This window comes from Mus musculus, chromosome 19 (genome assembly GCF_000001635.26).
Source record: "Mus musculus strain C57BL/6J chromosome 19, GRCm38.p6 C57BL/6J".
NCBI lineage: Eukaryota > Metazoa > Chordata > Mammalia > Rodentia > Muridae > Mus > Mus musculus.
In genome coordinates, this window is record NC_000085.6 from 33,817,730 (window position 1) to 33,839,480 (window position 21,751).

General features: G+C 40.4%; 1 pseudogene; it reads left to right on the top strand.

Annotated features, from left to right (window-relative positions):
* Positions 5,168-9,181, top strand: Gm5519 (predicted pseudogene 5519; annotated as a pseudogene).

The window sequence follows — 21,751 nt, forward strand, 5'->3', positions numbered from 1 at the left end:
TTCATGAAGTCTCATCAATTCATTATTCTCTCCATGATTGAATAAATGTATTAGCTATTGTGTTAACTTAAAATTGAGTAATGTATAATATCTCTTTGTGGTCTATATGTGAGTATGCCTGCTCTCCAATGAGGTACCTGGGTCAGAATTCCCACAGTAAAAATTTTTACCTGTGTGAAAATGTAGCTCAGTAGATCACTTGATCATGTGACCCTGATGTTCCATCTATTCCCAGCATTGCGAAGGAAAGGGAACAAAACAAACAAGGGACACAATACAGCTTCACTAGATGTGGTCCAAAGCCTTGGTCTCCCAGCCTTTAGAACCATAATGTAAATAAATCTTTATTCTTTCCAAAACATCACAGAGACAAAGTGTGGAGCAAAGACTGAAGGAACGGCCATCCTGTAACTGTCCCACCTGGAGATCCATCCCACATACAGTTACCAAACAAAGACACTATTGTGAATGCCAATAAGTACTTGCTTAAAAGAGCTTGATATCGCTGTCATCAGAGAGACCTCTACCAGTGCCTGATAATTACAGAAGTGCATGCCCACAGCCAGCCATTGGAATGAGCACAGGGTCCCCAATAGAGGAGCTAGAGAAAGGACCCTAGGTGCTGAATGGCTTTGCATCCCCTTAGTAGGAACAACAATATGAACCAACCAATACCCTCAGAACTCCCAGGGACTAAACCACCAACCAAAGTGTACACATGGAGGAAATCAAGGCTCCATATGTATCAAAGCTGCATATGTAGCAGAGGATGGCCTTGTGGGACATCAGTGAGAGGTTAGACCCTTGGTCTTGTGAAGACTCTATGCCCCAGTATAGGAGAATGCTAGGAATGGGAAGTAGGCGTGGGTGGGTTAGTGAGCAGGCACAGGGGCGTTGGGATAGGGGGTATTTGAAGGGGAAATGAGCTAAGGGATAAAATTTGAAATGTAATTAAAGAAAATGTCTAATAGAAAGAAAGAAAGAAAGAAAGAAAGAAAGAAAGAAAGAAAGAACAAAAGAAAGAAAGGAAGGAAGGAAGAAAGAAAGAAAGAAAGAAAGAAAGAAAGAAAGAAAGAAAGAACAAAAGAAAGAAAGGAAGAAAGGATGGAAGGAAGAAAGAAAGAAAGAAAGAAAGAAAGAAAGAAAGAAAGAAAGGAAGAAAGGAAGGAAGGAAGAAAGAAAGAAAGGAAGGAAGAAAGAAAGAAAGAAAGAAAGAAAGAAAGGAAGGAAGGAAGGAAGGAAGGAAGGAAGAAAGAAAGAAAGAAAGGAGGAAGGAAGAAAAACAGTCTATATTTCATATTATTCTTATTTATATTTCAAATATTATCCCCTTTCCTGGTTTCTCCCTAAGAACCCCCCAATACCATCCCCCTTCCCATGCTTCTATGAGGGTGGTCCCAACCCATCCACTCCTGCCTCCCCACCCTGCCATTCCCCTACCCTGGGTCATAGAGCCTTCACAGGACCAAGGGCCTCCTCCTCCCATTGATGCCAAACAAAGCCATCCTCTGCTACATATGCATATGATGCCATGGGTCCCTCCGTGTGTACACTTTGGTTGGTGGTTTAATATCAGAAGATGGAAAGATCTCCCATGATTATGGATTTCAGGATTAACATAGAAATAACGGCTATCTTGTCAAAAGTAATTTACAGGTTCAATGTAATCATCCGAATTCCAACTCAATTCTTCATAGAATTAGAAAAAGCAATTTGCAAACTCATATGGACTAACAAGAAACCCAGGACAGCAAAAACAATTCTCAACAATGAAAGAACTTCTGGGGGGGGGAAATCACAATCCTGCACCTCAAGCTGTATTACAGAGAAACAGTGATAAAACCTGTGTGGTATTGGTACAGAGACAGGCAGGTAGATCTTTGGAATAGAATTGAAGATCCAGAAATAAACCCAAACACCTATGTTCATGAGATCTTTGACAAAGGATCTAAACCCATCCACTTCTCAGTTTTTAATGTGCCAACAACTCACCCGAGATCAAATAATGTAGTTTGGGTGTGGTTATCAGTTTGAAGGTTCTATTGAAATCTAGCTGAGAAGATGCTGCTCGCTTACTCACCAAACACAGAAAACAAGAGAAACAACTTCCTGCAGCTGAGCAGTGAGGACAGATATATTTCGAGGCTCCAGGAAACTCACTGAATTGTCACTAAGGTCTTCCAATTGCATTCCTGTTTACTACCTGAATGCAGAAATGAGCAGATAATTTAAACCTAGATTAAGTTCATCCTGTGGTCTACCTCCAGATGTGACAGGCCAATACAATTGCAAAGACACAACTGATGTGAAAAACCAACTTGAAATAATTCCTCTATACATTGCTATCTCAGAGTATTGACATGAGAATGAACGAAATTAAATTCTGTGTAAAGAAACAAAAAGAATGAAATGTTAAACAAAATTGATTGAGAAAATAAACTCTGAACTAATCACCCCAAACCATGAAAGCATAAGGAAACAAAAATATCCAAATAAGATTTAAAACTGGAATTAAATAAAAAAATAGAAAGACAAAAATGAAATACTTGAAGAACTCAATAAGTAGAATAAAAACAGCTGTGGAAATTCTTACTAATATAATGAAGGAGACCACAGGCTATTTGAGCTTGAAGACAAGATAAATTTTTAAGAAGGTACAAATATGACTTTCAAGATATGTAATATGTCATTTATGGCAAATATAAAACTCTTGAACATCACAAGACTAGATAGATATGTCAGAGGATAAGAGCACTACAAAGGACTTGGATTCACTTCTGAACACAAAAATGATGGCGGTAAATCTCTATCCTAAATATGGAATTGACATCAAATATAATTACCCCTAGGGCTATCCACAATATTCATAACTATTTGTAAGTCCAGTTCAGGGGCCTTAATGGGGACCACACCTATATTTAGTGCACAGTCATACATTTTGGTAAAGCATTTATACGCATAAATTAAAATTACTTTTAAAATGTCAAAAGAATTTTTTATTAAGAAGAAAGTAAGTAATTTCGTTCTAAAAATTAGAAATCAGTGACAATACACTCATAATGAAATTTATTTTCTAATAGAACAATGTGCCATTATAGACAGAATAGATTTTGGCAACACCAAACAGATATTGAGGGTACATTCCCCTTCATAGTAGCATGAAGAAGTTGTTAATATATTTAGAACAAAGTATATTGCACTATGAGAGAGGTAGCAAGTTCCAGTGAATTTCTCAATATATATGTCAAAAGACTGAGGCACATATGATAACATGCAATCAAATTCAGAAAGAAACATCAACTCAGATTACTATGTCAATAAGCTACTATAATTGAAGGGAAAATGTTCACATTAAAATTAGGCTGAGATAATTTGTGACTGCTAAGCTTAATCTATGAGAGAATTGAAGGAATACTTCATTGTAAACAGACAAATCCATGTATGAAGCCACAAGGAAGAAAAAATATGAATAGTCATTCAGCAAGAGGATTAGGAAATGATACAATCAATCAATGATAGGAATAGTACTTCCTTTTCAATATTAACTCAGTATCAGTGCACTCCATTTCACTGTTAAGAGATGTAGACTAGCAGAATAAGGTTAAAAGGTAGGCTTCCAGAGTAGTTGTTCAAGCTTGCAACCCCACCAACAATGGAGGAGTGTTCCTCTTTCTCCACATCCTCGCCAGCATCTGATGTCACCTGAATTTTTGATCTTAGCCATTCTGACTGGTGTGAGGTGGAATCTCAGGGTTGTTTTGATTTGCATTTCCCTGATGATTAAGGATGTTGAACATTTTTTCAGGTGCTTTTCTGCCATTTGGTATTCCTCAGGTGAGAATTCTTTGTTCAGTTCTGAGCCCCTATTTTTAATGGGGTTATTTGATTTTCTGGAGTCTACCTTCTTGAGTTCTTTATATATATTGGATATTAGTCCCCTATCTGATTTAGGATAGGTAAAGATCCTTTCCCAATCTGTTGGTGGTCTTTTTGTCTTATTGACGGTATCTTTTGCCTTGCACAAGCTTTGCAGTTTCATGAGGTCCCATTTGTCAATTCTCGATCTTACAGCACAAGCCATTGCTGTTCTATTCAGGAATTTTTCCCCTATGCCCATATCTTCGAGACTTTTCCCCACTTTCTCCTCTATGTTTCAGTGTCTCTGGTTTTATGTGAAGTTCCTTGATCCACTTAGATTTGACCTTAGTACAAGGAGATAGGAATGGATTGATTCCCATTCTTCTACATGATAACCACCAGTTGTGCCAGCACCATTTGTTGAAAATGCTGTCTTTCTTCCACTGGATGGTTTTAGATCCCTTGTCGAAGATCAAGTGACCATAGGTGTGTGGGTTCATTTCTGGGTCTTCAATTCTAATCCATTGGTCTACTTGTCTGTCACTATACCAGTACCATGCAGTTTTTATCACAATTGCTCTGTAGTAAAGCTTGAGGTCAGGCATGGTGATTCCACCAGAGGTTCTTTTATCCTTGAGAAGAGTTTTTGCTATCCTAGGTTTTTTGTTATTCCAGATGAATTTGCAGATTGCTCTTTCTAATTTGTTGAAGAATTGAGTTGGAATTTAGATGGGGATTGCATTTAATCTGTAGATTGCTTTTGGCAAGATAGCCATTTTTACAACGTTGATCCTGCCAATCCATGAGCATGGGAGATCTTTCCGTCTTCTGAGATCTTCTTTAATTTCTTTCTTCAGAGACTTGAAGTTCTTATCATACAGATCTTTCACTTCCTTAGTTAGAGTCACACCAAGATATTTTATATTATTTGTGACTATTGAGAAAGGTGTTGTTTCCCTAATTTCTTTCTCAGTCTGTTTATTCTTTGTGTAGAGAAAGGCCATTGACTTGTTTGAGTGGATTGCAAGCTTGTACAACCACTCTGGAAATCAGTCTGGCGGTTCCTTAGAAAATTGGACATAATACTACTGGAGGATCCAGCAATACCTCTCCTGGGCATATATCCAGAAGATGTCCCAACCGGTATGAAGGACACATGCTCCACTATGTTCATAGCAGCCTTATTTATAATAGCCAGAAGCTGGAAAGAACCCAGCTGCCCCTCAACAGAGGAATGGATACAGAAAATGTGGTACATTACACAATGGAGTACTACTCAGCTATTAAAAAGAATGAGTATGAAATTCCTAGGCAAATGCTATGGCCGCTAATGCAGAGCCGAGGCGGCGGCCAGGAGTTAGGGTCGGCGTGGTGGTGCTGAGCTGTGAGCATCCTTGCTGTGTCCTTCTGGGGAAAAGGAAAGGATCGTTTGGAGCCGGCAGTTTCCAGCTTCCTGGGGGCCATTTGGAATTCGGTGAGACCTGGGAAGAATGCGCTCAGAGAGAAACCGGGGAAGAAGCTGGGCTTCACCTGAAAAATGTGCGCTTTGCCTCCGTGGTAAATTCTTTTGTTGAGAAGGAGAATTACCATTATGTTACCGTATTAATGAAAGGAGAGGTGGATATGACTCATGATTCGGAGCCGAGGAATATGGAGCCTGAAAAGAATGAAAGTTAAGAGAATCAGATACAATAACGTATTATTCTTCAGAGAAGCATGGTTAGAGTATCATTGCCATATGGAGAGAATCGGATTCTCTTTGTGTCTATGACCTCAAAAGTTCCTGTGTTGGAGCTAAGAAGGTGACTTTAACCCCAGCACTTGGGGAATAGTAGGGAGAGACAGAAAGATCTCTGGGAGTTTTAGGTCACTGGTTTACATAGAAAGTTCCAGGCTAGCTAGGGCTATGTAGAGACACAATCTCAAAAAGAGACAAAAAACAAAAACAAAAACCTATGTTGAAATTCCAGTCTTGGGGTGATGGTGACGGGGCCTGGGCTTTGCTGATTCTGGGCCCTTAGTGAGATGGAATGTCCTGGAGGAGCTGCAACAGAGGCTTCTCACCTCCTTACCCCTCAGCAGGACTGAGGCAGAGTGAGAAGGACCAGGTGTAGTCTTCAGAGGCTCATCTGCCATGTGCAGATGCTCTGAAGTTCCCATTACCTCCCAAAATGGCAGCAGCATCGGCGGCAGCAGCAGCAGCGGTGGCTAGGATCCACTGTTTACCACAGGACTGAATGAAACACTGCCTAACAGGCCACAAATGGAATTAGTGCTCACATGAACGAGACCCCAGAGAGATCCTCACCACGTCCTCCATGTGAGGATACAGGAGGAGTATGGCTGTCCCATGAGCTAGGAAATGGGCCGTTACCAGACATCACGTCTGGCCAGCATCTTGATCTTAGACTTTCAATCTGCAGAATTATGTGAAATGAAAGTCTGCCGGCTGTCCTGTTAGAGCAGCGCAGAGACAATGTAGAGATGGGGAGATGTGTAGATCCCAAGGGATGGAAGATACAGATACCTGTGTTCCTGTCATGGTTCTTGCACTGTCGCTGTGATTTAGGGCACAGTGAAACCACCATATTGGAGTACTCCATGGCTAGAAAGAAAGGCTCATCTGGGAAATTGAAAGATGCTATGGGTGTCTTGGGGGTGAGGGAAGCATGGACTCGAAACGTACAACACAGAATAGTGAAAGGCGGGGAAAGCCTTGGCAGTTTTAAAGAACTAGTCTGTGCTGGGATGAAGCCTGTAAGCCAGACATCCTGGAAGTTTAGCGTGGGCGTGGGTTGTAGGGAAGTGGGTGGTCGCTAGCTGTGGGACTTCAATATGTGTTCATAGGTAGCTAGATGCCGTGCTCGCTGTGCTGTGGAGACAGGGCAAATGGAAGCTCTTCCTGGCAGAAACCCACCTCACAGGTTTTGGAGGAATGCTTATGAGGCTTGAGTGTATCTATCAGCAATCCTGTATCCCTGATGGGATTCTAGCCTGTAATGTAATTTAGACATAGGCAGTGGCCCCATCTCGGGGGTCCGGTTTGGATCTAACAGTTCTCTGTGAAGTTACTTGGCCAAGTTACTTAATGGTGGGCCGTTTTTCCTCATCTGCGAACAGTAGACACCTCAGATGAGTTCAGTCAGGACTGAATGCTTTGCTACATGAGACCCTGTCTCAAACAAAGAAACAAGAAACACTCCACTGTTTTCTTGGTCACCTTTCTCTTCCCAAGCTCTTCATTCTAAATGTGGGTTTTATTTGTCCAGCAAATGCCTTGCTTTCTGCCGTCTCTGCGTACTGATTGTCAGTTTCCCTTCTAGGTTGGGAGTGGGTTCCATGGGAAGAATTCCCTCCCTTAGACCAGCTTTTCTGGGCTCTCCGCTGTCTAAAAGAGCAAGGTTATGACCCATTTAAAGAGGACCTGAACCACCTGGAAGGGTACCGAGGAGAGCACCTTGAAAGGACCACGAAGACTCCTTGATTAAAAACAAAGTCTTCAGGAAATGAAAACTTCTGTTTCAGGACAACTCGATTTTATCCATAGAGCCACGTGGTCACCAGTTTATCTGCAGTCTCCTGATATAACTCAAGAGCCTTAAGAAACTCTTCCTGGGGTGTGCTGCTGAATTGTCCTGGTGGCATAGAATAAGGTGTGTAAGGAGCTTGCAGTTCATTATCTGCACTTCTGCATGGCTTCCGCTGTCCGCTGCATGGAGGCGAGCGTAATAGATTGCCTTGTGCTAGTTCAAACAGAGGTCGGAACTCAAACATGGCCATTCAAGTTCAAAAGCAAGGCGCCTACTGCCAAGTTCATCAAGCTTGATGTTTTCCTTTTCCCTTTCAGCCACTTGAAAAGAACTTTTAAATGACAATTCATGTAACTAGAGAGCTTATGAAAAGCAGTAGGCTACATTCCCCTGGTGTCTGAGAGACCCCGTGTAAGTGTGGGAGTAAGCTGTGGCTCCCGTCACTAACGGCCAGGTCCTCTGCATCTCCCTTTCACAGCCTGAGACTGGGGTCCTTGTGTGCTGGGATCACTCTCACATCGAATCACCTACTGGGGGCAGGGGGGTCCCCAGAGGTCAGGAACTCCAGAACATCACAGCCAAAGGTTGGTTGGCTGCTTTCTCCCCCTAGCAAATTGTAAGCTTTTACTGTAAGAGATTGAATAGTGAAATGTCTCACAGGACTGCATTGTGTGCTGCCTGCTGTCAAAGCAGAGGGTGTTCTGGTTTGAGAGAGGACTTTGGGTTTAAGAGAATCGTGTTCTTGGCCTGAGGACCGCATCATGCTTAGCTAACAGCTAAAGCTTCTGACCAGCCCATTCATGCCGATCAGCAGCCAGGCTTGGGTTGCATGGACCCTCATCTTTCTCTGGTCAGGCACAGCATAGTTTTCTGGCTGATGTAGTTTCTGTTACTGAGCAGTGACTGGCCCTTCTGCTGTGCAGGCCCCTGCTGAGCTCTTCATGTGAGGTGGTTTCTCACCAGTGCCATCTCTGTCCTGCACAGGTGCCACGTGGGTCCTTTACTTGCGGGTCCTGTTCTTTACCCAGTATTCCTGTTTCACATGGGTCAATTTTTGATCAGGGCAAAAACATCAAAGATAGTTGGAGAGTGCTGGCCACACCTCCGGTGCACAGCCCAGGCAGATGGTTGATGTCAGCTGTGCCTGCACAGCCCAGAGTTTTTTATAATGGCCAGATATCACTAATTTCTTCATTTAATCTCATATATCTCAGGCTGGCTTCCAGGTCACTTTGTAGCTAAGGATAACCTTGAACTTCAGTCTTGCCTCAGCTGCCCTGATGCTGATTTAAGCTACACCCCCCACCCATCTCTAAGTGTGCACAGTAGTTGCCCGTGTGTGGCTGGTTAGCTTCCTGGGTTACATTGTTTCAGTACTTAGGGTTGAACTTGGGGCTTGGCACATGACAGGCAAGTGCCATAACAGACTAAATGCAGAGGCAGTTAGAGAATCCAGCTTCCTTCTGTCAGGTCAGACATTGAAGAGATTTGCCAAAATCTAAAATGACTTTCTCACTGAAGAGTTCATAAAAGCTATGTTAACATGTACCTGGTTTTTACTGTATGGTCAATAAACTTCCCTAACTTTAATTTCTAACATTAACTATTATTTCATAGCTTACAAAACTAAAATCTGACTTTAAGGTTTTATAAAGGCATCCAAACCTAAGGGGGACCTGGACATTTAGCTCAGTGGTAGGGCACCTGCTACGCTCTGTTCAGTCCTCATCTCCAAGATAAAAAAAATTACAGAAAGACTAAGAAAAAAATGGCACCCAAAAGGGTTCCGAGTGAGTGCACTAGCCCATATCTCCTCTTTCATAAGCTCGTTTCTGTGAACTGTCTGACGTCTCTGAACATTTGTAGTTTTATAACACTGAATAAATGTGATGTTTGCTAGTTTTCAACTTTTCAAAATTACAAAAAAAAAAAAAGAAAGAAATTCCTAGGCAAATGGATGGACCTGGAGGGCATCATCCTGAGTGAGGTAACCCAATCACAAAGGAACTCACACAATATGTACTCACTGATAAGTGGATATTAGCCCAAAACTTAGGATACCCAAGATATAAGATACAATTTGCTAAACACATGAAACTCTAGAAGAATGAAGACCAAAGTGTGGACACTGTGCCCCTTCTTAGAATTGGGAACAAAACACCCATGGAAGGAGTTACAGAGACAAAGTTTGGAGCTGTGACAAAAGGATGGACCATCTAGAGACTGCCATATCCAGGAATCCACCCCATAATCAGCTTCCAAACGCTGACACTATTGCATACACTAGCAAGATTTTGCTGAAAGGACCCAAATATAGCTGTCTCTTGTGAGACTATGCAGGAGCCTAGCAAACACAGAAGTGGATACTCACAGTCAGCTATTGGATGGATCGCAGGGCCCCCAATGGAGGAGCTAGAGAAAGTACCCAAGGAGCTAAAGGGATCTGCAACCCTATAGTTGGAACAATACCAATACCAATACCCCGGAGCGCTTGACTCTAGCTACATATGTATCAAAAGATGGCCTAGTTGGCCATCACTGGAAAGAGAGGCCCATTGGACACACAAACTTTATATGCCCCAGTACAGGGGAACGCCAGGGCCAAAAAAAATGGGAATGGGTGGGTAGGGAAGTGGGGGGGGGAGGGTATGGGGGACTTTTGGGATAGCATTGAAAATGTAATTGAGGAAAATACGTAATAAATAATAAAAAAAGAAAAGAAAAAAAAGGTAGGATTCATCCATTTAACCTCTAAGAAAGACATCATTTCATAAAAGACAGGTGTTACATTAGGCTGAAGGATGAAATTGATATCAAAGGCTTGATTCTCTAAGACCTGACAAAGTAGATTTCAACCCAAAACTAGTCAAAAGAGTAAGGTATAAGGAGAGTTTCTTCATATTCATTAGAATAAAAGCCCACCCTTTTGGCTTAGCTCTAAACTTAGTAACTCCTTTCATGGGTATTTTGTTCCCTATTTGTGATGGTTTGCATATTCTTGGACCAGGGAGTGACACCATTTAGAGGTGTGGCCTTGTTGGAATAGGTGTGACCTGGTTGGAGTAAGTGTGTCACTGTGGGTGTGAGCTTAAGACTGTCACCCCAGTTGCCTGGAAGTCAGTCTTCCACTAGCAGCCTTTGGATGAGGACATAGAACTCTCAGCTCTGCCTGCGCCATGCCTGCCTGGATACCGCCATTCTCCCACCTTGAAGATAATGGACTGAACCTTTGAACCTGTAAGCCAGCCCCAATTAAATGTTGTTTTTATAAGACTTGCCTTGGTCATGGTGTCTGTTCACACCAGTAAAACTCCAACTAAGACTCATTCTAAGGAAGAATGAAGTACCCACACTTTGGTCTTCTTTCTTCTTGAATTTCTTGTGTTTTGCAAATTGTATCTTGGGAATTCTAAGTTTCTGGGCTAATATCCGCTTATCAGTGAGTGCATGTCTAATGACTTCTTTTGTGATTGGGTTACCTCACTAAGGATGATATCCTCCAGATGCATCCATTTGCCTAAGAATTTCATAAATTTATTGTTTTTAATTGCTGAGAAGTACGCCATTGTGTAAATGTACCACATTTTCTGTATCCATTCCTCTGTTGGGGGATATCTGGGTTCTTTCCAGCTTCCGGCTATTATAAATAAGGCTGCTATGAACATAGTGGAACATGTGTCCTTATTACAAGTTGGAACATATTCTGGGTATATGCCTAGGAGAGGTATTGCTGGATCTTCCAGTAGTACTATGTCTATTTTTCTTAGGAACCATCAGAGTGATTTCCAGAATGGTTGTACCAGCTTGCAACCCCACCAGCAATGGAGGAGTGTTCCTCTTTCTCCACATCTTCGCCAGCATCTGCTGTCAAATGAATTTTTGATCTTAGCCATTCTGACTGGTGTGAGGTGGAATCTTAGGGTTGTTTTGATTTGCATTTTTCTGATGAATAATGATGTTGAGTATTTTTCAGGTGCTTCTTAGCCATTCAGTATTCCTTAGTTGAGAATTCCTTGTTTAGTTCTGTACCCCATTTTTAATAGGGTTATTTGATTTTCTGGTGTCCATCTTCTTGAGTTCCTTATATATATTGGATATTAGTCCCCTATCTGATTTAGGATTGGTAAAGATCCTTTCCCAATCTGTTGGAGGCCTTTTTGTCTTATTGACAGTGTCTTTTGCCTTACAGAAGGTTTGCAACATCACCCATTGCTGTTCTATTCAGAAAAATTTCCCCTGTGCCCATATCTTCAAGGCTTTTCCCCACTTTCTCCTGTATAAGTTTCAGATTCTCCAGTTTTATGTGGAGTTCCTTGATCCACTTAGACTTGAGTTTTGTAGAAGGAGATAAGAATGGATCAATTCACTTTCTTCTACATGCTAACTGCCAACTGACCCAGCACCTTTTGTTTAAGATGCTGTCTTCTTTCCACTGGATGGTTTTAGCTCCTTTGTCAAAGATCAAGTGACCATAGGTGTGTAGATTCATTTCTGAGTCTTCAATTCTATTCCATTTTCTACCTGTTTGTCACTGTACCAGTACCATGCAGTTTTTATCACAATTGCTCTGTAGTACAGCTTGAGGTCAGGCATGGTGATTCCACCAGAGGTTCTTTTATTGTTGAGAATAGTTTTTGCTATCCTAGATTTTTTGTTATTCCAGATGAATTTGCAAATTGCTCTTTCTAACTCTGTGAAGAATTGAATTGGAATTTTGATAGGTATTGCATTGAATCTGTAGATTGCTTTTGGCAAGATAGCCATTTTGACAATGCTTTTCCTGCCAATCCATGAGCATGGGAGATCTTTCCATCTTCTTAGATCGTCTTTGATTTCTTTTTTCAGAGACTTTAAGTTCTTATCATATGGATCGTTCACTTCCTTAGTTGGAGTCACACCAAGGTATTTTATAATATTTGTGACTTTTGTGATAGATGTTGTTTCCCTAATTTCTCTCTCATCCTGTTTGTCCTTTGAGTAGAGAAAGACCACTGATATGTTTGAGATAATTTTATATCCTGCTACTTCACTGAAGATGTTTATCAGGTTTAGGAGATCCCTGGTGGAATTTTTAGGGTCATTCATATATAATATCATCTGCAAATAGTGATATTTTGACTTTTTCCTTTTCAATTTGTATCCCCTTGATCTCTTTTTGTTGTCTAATTGCTCTCACTAGGACTTCAAGTAGTATATTGAATAGGAAGGGAGAAAGTAGACAGCCTTGTCTAGTCCCTGATTTTAATGGGATTGCTTCAAGTTTCTCCCCATTTAGTTTGATGTTGGCTATTGCTTTGCTGTATTTTACTTTTATTATGTTTAGGTATGGTCTTGGATTTCCTGTTCTTTCTAAGACTTTTATCATGAATGGATGTTAGATTTTGTCAAATGCTTTCTCAGCAACTAATGAGATGATCATGTGGTTTTTGTCTTTGAGTTTGTTTATATAGTGGATTATGTTGATGGATATCCATATATTAAACCATCCCTGCATCCCTGGGATGAAGCCTACTTGATCGTGATAGATGATCCTTTTGATGTATTCTTGGATTCCGTTTGCAAGAATTTTATTGAGTATTTTCGCATTGATATTCATAAAGGAACTTCGTCTGAAGTTCTCTATCTTTGTTGGGTCTTTATGTGGTTTAGGTATCAGAGTAATTGTGACTTCATAGAGTGAATTGGGTAGAGTACCTTCTATTTCTATATTTTGGAATAGTTTGAGGAGATTTGGAATTAGATCTTTGAAGGTCTGATAGAACTCTGCCCTAAACCCACCTGGTCCTGTGCTTCTTTTGGTTGGGAGACTATTAATGACTAATCTATTTCTTTAGGGGCTATGGGACTGTTTAGGTCATTAATCTTATCCTGATTTAATTGTCGTAACTGGTATCTGTCTAGGAATTTGTTCATTTCATCCAGGTTTTCCAGTTTTGTTGAGTATAGCCCTTTGTAGTAGGATCTAATGGTGTTTTGGATTTTCTCAGGTTCTGTTATAATGTCTCCCTTTTCATTTCTGATTTTGTTAATTAGTATACTGTCCCTGTGCCCTCTAGTTAATCTGGCTAAGGGTTTATCTATTTTGTTGATTTTTCTCAAAGAACAAGCTCCTGGTATGCTTGATTCTTTGAATAGTTCTTTTTGTTTCCACTTGGTTGATTTCAGCCCCGAGTTTGATTATTTGCTGCTGTCTACTCCTATTTGGTGAATGTGCTTTCTTTTGTTCGAGAGCTTTTAGGTGTGCTGTCAAGCTGGTAGTGTATGCTCTTTCTACTTTTTTTGGAGGCACTTAGAGCTATGAGTTTTCCTCTCAGGAATGCTTTCATTGTGTCCCATAAGTTTGGGTATGTGGTGGCTTCATTTTCATTAAACTCTAAAAAGTCTTTAAATTCTTTATTTCTTCCTTGACCAAGGTATCATTGAGTAGAGTGTTGTTCAGCTTCCACATGAATGTTGGCTTTGTATTATTTATGTTGTTATTGAAGATCAGCTATTGTCCGTGGTGATCTGGTAGGATGCATGGGACAATTTCAATATTTTTGTATCTATTGAGGCCTGTTTTGTGAACAATTATATGGTCAATTTTGAAGGAGGTACCATTAGGTGCTGAGAAGAAGGTATTTTTTTTTTTGTTTTAGGATAAAATATTCTGTAGATATCTGTTAAATCTATTTCTTTCATAACTTGTTAGTTTCCATGTGACACTGTTTAGTTTCTGTTTCCAGGATCTGTCCATTGATGAAAGTGGGGTGTTGAAGTTTCCCACAATTATTGTGTGAGGTGCCATGCATGTTTTGAGCTTAATAAAGTTTCTTTAATGAATGTGGATACCCTTGCATTTGGATCATAGATATTCAGAATTGAGATTTCTTCTTGGAAGATTTTACCTTTGATTAGTATGAAGTGCCCCTCCTTGTCTTTTTTGATATCTTTGGGTTGGAAGTTGATTTTATTCGATATTAGAATGGCTACTCCTGCTTGTTTCTTCGGACCATTTGCTTGGAAAATTGTTTTCCAGCCTTTCACTCTGAGGTAGTGTCTGTCTTTTCCCCTGAGATGGGTTTTTTGTAAGCAGCAAAAAGTTGGGTCCTGTTTGTGTAGCCAGTCTTTTAGTCTATGTTTTTTATTGGGGAATTGAGTTGATTTACATTAAGATTTATTAAGGAAAAGTAATTGCTGCTTCCTGTTATTTTTTTTGTTAGATTTGTGATTCTGTTCTTGTGGCTGTCTTCTTTTAGGTTTGTTTAAGGTTTACTTTCTTGCTTTTTCTAGGGCATAATTTGTGGTGTTGGTGTTTTCCCTTTATTATCCTTTGAAGGGCTGGATTCGTGGAAAGATATTGTATGAATTTGGATTTGTCATGAAATACTTTGGTTTCTCCCTTTATGGTAGTTGAGAGTTTTTTGGGGTATATTAGCCTGGGCTGGCATTTGTGTTCTCTTAGGGTTGATATAACATCTGTCCAGAATCATCTGGCTTTCATAGTCTCTGTTGCGAAGTCTGGTCTCATTCTAATAGGTCTGCCTTTATATGTTACTTGACATTTTTCCCTTACTGCTTTTAATATTCTATCTTTATATTGTGCATTTGTTGTTCTGATTAGTATGTGTCGGGAAAAAAATTCTTTTCTTGTCCAGTCTATTTGGAGTTCTTTAGGCTTCTTATATGTTCATGGTCATCTCTTTCTTTAGGAAAGTTTATTTCTATAATTTTGTTGAAGATATTTATTGGCCCTTTAAGTTGAAAATCTTCATTCTCATCTGTACCTATTATTCTTAGATTTGGTCTTCTCATTGTGTCCTGGATGTTTTGTGTTAGGATCTTTTTGCATTTTGCATTTTCTTTGATTGTTGTGTTAATGTTTTCTATGGAATCTTCTGCACCTGAGATTCTCTCTTCCATTTCCTGTATTCTGTTGCTGATGCTCGCATCTATGTTTCCTGATTTCTTTTCTAGAATTTCTATCTTCATAGTTGTCTCCCTTTGTGATTTCTTTATTGTTTCTACTTCCATTTTTAGATCCTGGATGGCTTTGCTCAATTCTTTCACTTGTTTGGTAGTTTTTTTTTTTTTTTGTAACTCTCTAAGGGATTTTTGTGTTTCCTCCTTAAGGGCTTCTAGCTGTTTACCTGTGTTTTCTTGTATTTCCTTCTTAAAGTCCTCCATCATTGTCATGAGAAGTGATTTTTAGATCTATGTCTTGATTTGCTGGTGTGATGGTGTATCCAGGATTTGCTATGGTGGGAGAGTTTGGTTCTGAGGATGCCAAGTAACTTTGGTTTCTGTTGCTTCTGTTCTTAGGCTTGCCTTCTGCCATCTGCTTATCTCAAGTGATTGCTGTCTGATCTGATTGGAGACTATCCTTACTGTAATCCCAGTTGATTCAGGATTCCTCAAGTCCAGCTTTCTCTGTGATCCTTAGACTGCAGGCTCCTGTGGACCTGAGATTCTGCTTGTGTCAGAGTTCCTGGCAGTCAAGCTTCCTCTGAGACCCTGAAATCCTGGTGTTACCAAGCTCCTGTTATCCTAGGATCCTGTTATCCTAAGATCCTGGGCGTGTTACAGTGACTGGAAGTGGTGTCTCCTTGGAGGACGCTAGAGCTGTCTGGTTTGTTTGAAACCAAGGTAAACCAGTACTGATCAGAAGGAACCCATGCATCTGGTCAGACAGGGAGCCCTTTCGTTGCTCCTGCTGTCACAGGCCCATCACAATTGGTTTGGAACTTATCCTAATATCTCATGGAGAGTCCTCTGGGAACCATAGGGGTGTCCTCCAATTCATACCCAAGGTGACCTGGAGCTGGCACCTACCTAAAGGGACTTGTGCCACTGGTCAGGCAGGTTTTCTGTTCCCTTGCTGCTGGCTCAGGTCCTGCGCACTTTTGTTGGATGAAGTTGGCTTCTTTTGTGGATGAAGGAGAAACCTGTCTTGGTTTGGCTCACCAGTTTGACCAGAATAGATTTTGACTTGCTATTTGCAAATGAGACAGCAGAAGGCAGCATGGCGTCCATCCCACTACTTTCACCCAGATAGACCTAAAAAGCCTGACAACTGTTTCCAGAAAATTACTTTCAAGATGCAAGTAATCTACCAAGATCAAACAAAGATGAGATAATTTATACATAGAAACGGAAAGACTGAAGCAGTATAAAAGTTCTCTAAATTAAAAAAAGACAAATCCTCATCTTGATATCTAAATGAACTCATTACTAAATTCCATAAGATCTACATTGAAGATTTATCATCAATTATTCCCACACTACCCACAAAATATGAAAGGACAGCCGGGCGTGGTGGCGCACGCCTTTAATCCCAGCACTCGGGAGGCAGAGGCAGGTGGATCTCTGAGTTCGAGGCCAGCCTGGTCTACAAAGTGAGTTCCAGGAAAACCAGGGCTACACAGAGAAACCCTGTCTCGAAAAACCAAAAAAAAAAAAAAAAAAAAAATGAAAGGACAGGTCACGTAGAATATTGATAATGTTCATGGAGGTATATTACCCTGATACATAAACCAGATAAAGACACAAGGAAAAGAAAATTATAGATCAAACTACCTGATAAAAATTTTCTCAATAAAAATAGTTGAAAAATACTTGCAAAGCTGGCAAAAGAGTCAGAGAAACCCCATTACCATTGTAGGAGTCCCACAAGAACACCAGTATACACAATCATAATATATATACACAGGACCCAGCTCACAACCAAATAGGCTCTGTGATCATTGCTTGAGTCTATGTGAACCGCTTACAATATTGATCAGGGCCATGTTATCATGGTGTTTCTACCCCTCTGGATCCTACAATCCTTCCTTATCCTCTTTCTTGAGTTTCGCTGAACTCCACCTATGGATTTGCTGTGGTGCCACTAAGGAAAATTGGGCTAGGCACCAATCAATGAGTATCACAACAGAATATCACCAAGAATCATTTAATTGACTTTTTGGGGGGACTCCACTCATACTTAATTTTATCGTAGGTCTCTTGGCTCTGCATCATCTGGGTCCTATCCATCCAGGCATGGTCAGGCATGGGCTCCCTCTCTAGGCACTGGACCAGTCATTGGCTGGTCACTCCCACAAATTCTGTACCAATACCATCCCAGCACATCTAGCACATCTTGCAGATAGGGCATGTCAAAGACCGGCTTCAGTACCACAGGTAAGTTGAGGAAGGCAGTGACGTGTGGAGTCAGAGAATACTGTCAGTTTGTGCTGATAGCAACCAACAACAAACCCCACCCCACTTCCCCATTGACAGGGTCAGGAGTGTAATTGCTGAAGCGAGAAAAACTTTATTATCTGGAACTGGTACTCTCTCTTACCAAAGAGAATCTCTGAACTTTAACTTTTTAGATGCTAGCAAGAAAGATAAAGAAAGAGGGAAAAAAAATCATACACACACACATAAACACATTGAATTAAATAAAGTAGGCTTCAACAAGGAACCTCAGACAATTTCACACATAAATACATATGTACATATGTACAGAGAGACAGACATACATTTACACATTTGGTGGATGGAACATAGCAGGATCCAACCATTTTGCCTACACACACATATACATATATGCACATTTGTTGGATAAAGCAAAGCTCTGATGTACAGTCTCTAACCATTTAAATACATGCATGTATAAACATATATACACACTGTTGGTGGAGAGAGAGAAAGTAAAACCAGCTGACTGTACCAATATTACGTAAGTACATATATTTGGTGGATGAAGAGAAACTCCAAAAAAATTATTTGTTCCTTTAATCCTTTTTATATCTCCTGTGACACAGTTCTCTATGTAATAAGAAATATGATCTCACACGACAATAGATATAATGCTGCACAAGATTGAGTTAAACAGAATTGTTGATTGTAAGTTCAAAGCAGGAGGCTGATCTCTCTTTCATTTTATAAGTTCATTTCATAAGGTCAAATTAGTACTTTATTGAGACAATGCCGGGGCCTAGCAACCACAGAAGTGGATGCTCACAGTCAGCTATTGGATGGATCACAGGGCCCCCAATGGAGGAGCTAGAGAAAGTACCCAAGGAGCTAAAGGGATCTGCAACCCTATAGGTGGAACAACATTATGAACTAACCAGTACCCCGGAGCTCTTGACTCTAGCTGTATATGTATCAGAAGATGGCCTACTCGGCCATCACTGGAGAGGCCCATTGGACTTGCAAACTTTATATGCCCCAGTACAGGGGAACGCCAGGGCCAAAAAGTGGGAGTGGGTGGGTAGGGAAGTGGGGGGGGTATATTGGGGACTTTTGGATAGCATTGGAAATGTAAATGAGGAAAATACCTAATGAAAAAATTAATTCTATAAAAAAAATTAGTAGTTTATTTTTTAAGAATTGCCCACTCTCAGCATGGCCTTACTTTACCATGGTTCATGCCTGTGACTTCAACCCTGAACATGACTTAAAACGAATGTTTGTACTGATCATTATTCTGCCGAAGCCCATTTTAATTCCTACTGAATTTTACATGCTTGTAGCACAATAAAGCTTACTGAATTCCTTTTTATGCAAGCTTTTTATACTTTTCTATGATGACGGATCACAATGTGCTCTTAATTTCAACATTATTAAATCTTTGAAACAACTCAAACAATCTCCTTAAATTTTCTATCAACTCCTCTAACTTCCTAAGAATAAAGTATGGATACTTCTGTCTTCTTAGAAGGAGGAACAAAATACCCATGGGAGGGGATACATTGACAAAGTGTGGAGCAGAGAATGAAGGAAAGACCTTCCAGTGACTGCCCCATCTGAGGATCCATCCCATACATAGTCACCAAACCCAGACTCTATTGTGGATGCCAAAAAGTGCTTACTGACAGGTATAGCTGTCTCCTGAGAGGCTCTGCTTGTGCTTGACAAATACAGAGGTGGATGCTCTCAGTTAACCATTGTACTGAGCTCAAGGTTCCCAAAGGGGGAGCTAGAGAAAGCCCAAAGGAGCTGAAGGAGCTTACATAAGAACCGACCAGTACCCTCAGAGCTCCCAGGGACTAAACCACCAGCCAAAGAGTACACATGGCTGGAGCCATTGCTCCAGCTGCATATGTATCAGAGAATTGCCTTGTTGGACATCAATGGGAGGAGAGGCCCTTGTTCCTGAAAAGGCTCCATGTACCAATGTAGGGGAATAGCAGAACAGGGAAGCAGGAGTAGATGGGTTAATGGGCACAGGAAGGGGAGATGAAATAGGGTGTTTTCTGAGTGGAAACCAAGAAAGGGGATATTATTTAAAATGTAAACAAAGAAAATATCTAGTAAAAAAGGAGTTAGAAGAAGGATTGAAGGAGCTCAAGAGGATAGCAACCTAACAGAAATAAAAACAGTTATCAACTAACCTGGACCCCTCACAACTCCCAGACAGTAAGCCACCAACCAAAGAGCATACATGTGCTGGTAAATGGCCTCTGGCTTGTCTGGCCTCGGGGGTTGGTGGTGGTGGTGTTCTTAGCCTTGTAGTGGTTTGATGCCCCCAGGGAGAGATATGCAGGGTAGAATGAGGTGGGGGTGGGTGGTTGGATAACTCTTGGTGGGGAGCATTGTCTAAGATGAAAAGGGGAGGAGAGATGGCGTAAAGAACTCTGAAAATGGAGACTGGGAAGGGACCATCTTTTAGAATATAAATAAATAAAAATGTAAAAATACATGTTATGCATTTTAAACAAATTTAATTAAGAAAACTTATGTACAATAAAATACACTGTAAATCTTTTTAAAAAGAAAGTTGAAGGTTTTGTGCCTGGCTTCAAATCCAAATGTTATCAGTGGAAAAGGCTTGACTGTTTACAAAAGATAGAAGGGTCTGGCTACTTGTTCCCGACTGTTAGGAGTCTTTGCTAGGGACATCTTTGTAGAATCCAGTAGATTCCCAGTACACTAAGTTTCTACCTCATCTCCTCAGTTGCTCTAATTCCAGTTGTCTCTCCCAGTGCTCAATCCCTCCATTCTCCTCCTCACCTGGTCCTTCTTCTTCTCATTTCCACCTATCCCAAGTCCAGCCACAAATTCATTCTATTTCCCATTCTGAAGAAGATCTATGTATCCCCCCCCTTTTTGTTACTTAGTCTCTCCGGCTCTATGGATTATAGTATGAATTTTCTTTACTGAAGATCTAATGTCTACTTATAAGTGAGTATATACCATGTTTGTCTTTCTGGATCTGGGTTACCTCAGCATAATATTTGTGTCTAATCTCACTGTCTCTTATGATGCCTTGGGAGGCCTGTACATTTCTGAAAGACAAAGGAAGAGAAGGAGAACTGGGGGAGAAGGGAGATTGGAGCAGGGAAGTATAAGGGGGTGAAGGGAGTAGAAAGTGCAGTCACTTTGTAATGTATTAAAGAAGAATAAAAAATACTTTTAAGAAACAGAAAATCGCTTATCATTAATAAGTTGTCTTTATTCCAGAAATATTACAAGGAAGATTTGACATATTCCAAGCTAATAAGTGCAATGCTTGATCCCATAGATGGATGAAAGACAGTAATCATGTGAACATCAATAGATGGGAAAAGGCCACTTGCAGAAGTCCAACATTTAATCAAGTAAACAGCACATGGGAGACAGAGGCAGGTGGATTTCTGAGTTCGAGGCCAGCCTGGTCTACAAAGTAAGTTCCAGGACACCCAGGGATATATGGAGAAACCCTGTCTCGAAAAACCAAAACAACCAAAACAAACCAAAACAAACAAAACAAAAAACCTTGAAATAGAAGGAACATAACACACGTGTACATGTTGACACCTGCAATCACACACGTATATCTTTTTGATCATGTAAAATATTGTAAAAATATATTTGAGACTGGCCATGGTTACTCTTTATATTGTCCAAACTGTGCACATAATTATTACTTGTTGCTTTAAACATCTAAATAAGTTAAAATTTAGTAATAAAATTAAAATTGTGTGTTTGAATTTGTGTTCAATTTGTGTTGCAAGGAGAATTCAAAATACCATATTATTCAAGGGCTTCAATGAATGATCAATCCTGTTATTTATTTTTAATAAATCAGATCATTTTACATAATTATTCTTCTCTCAAGCCAGAGAACACTGACATAAGTGACTTACTCAAACAGTGCCTGGTCCACACAGATGTTGTGACAGGGAGGTTTGCAATGAGACTAGTGACTAAGACTTGAGGAATCAAAGCAACAAGATTGACTGTTCTTCTTGAGACTGGGTTCTAATTTATGAAATGTGTTATAATCTGTTCTTCAGACAGCATCATGTCTGATAGCACAGTGTGGGCCAGGCCTCTTCCTTTATCAGTATTTTAGGATTTCATTGCTGCAAATTAAAAGGTCTTTTCTTCAGGAATAATCATGTCAAAAATAT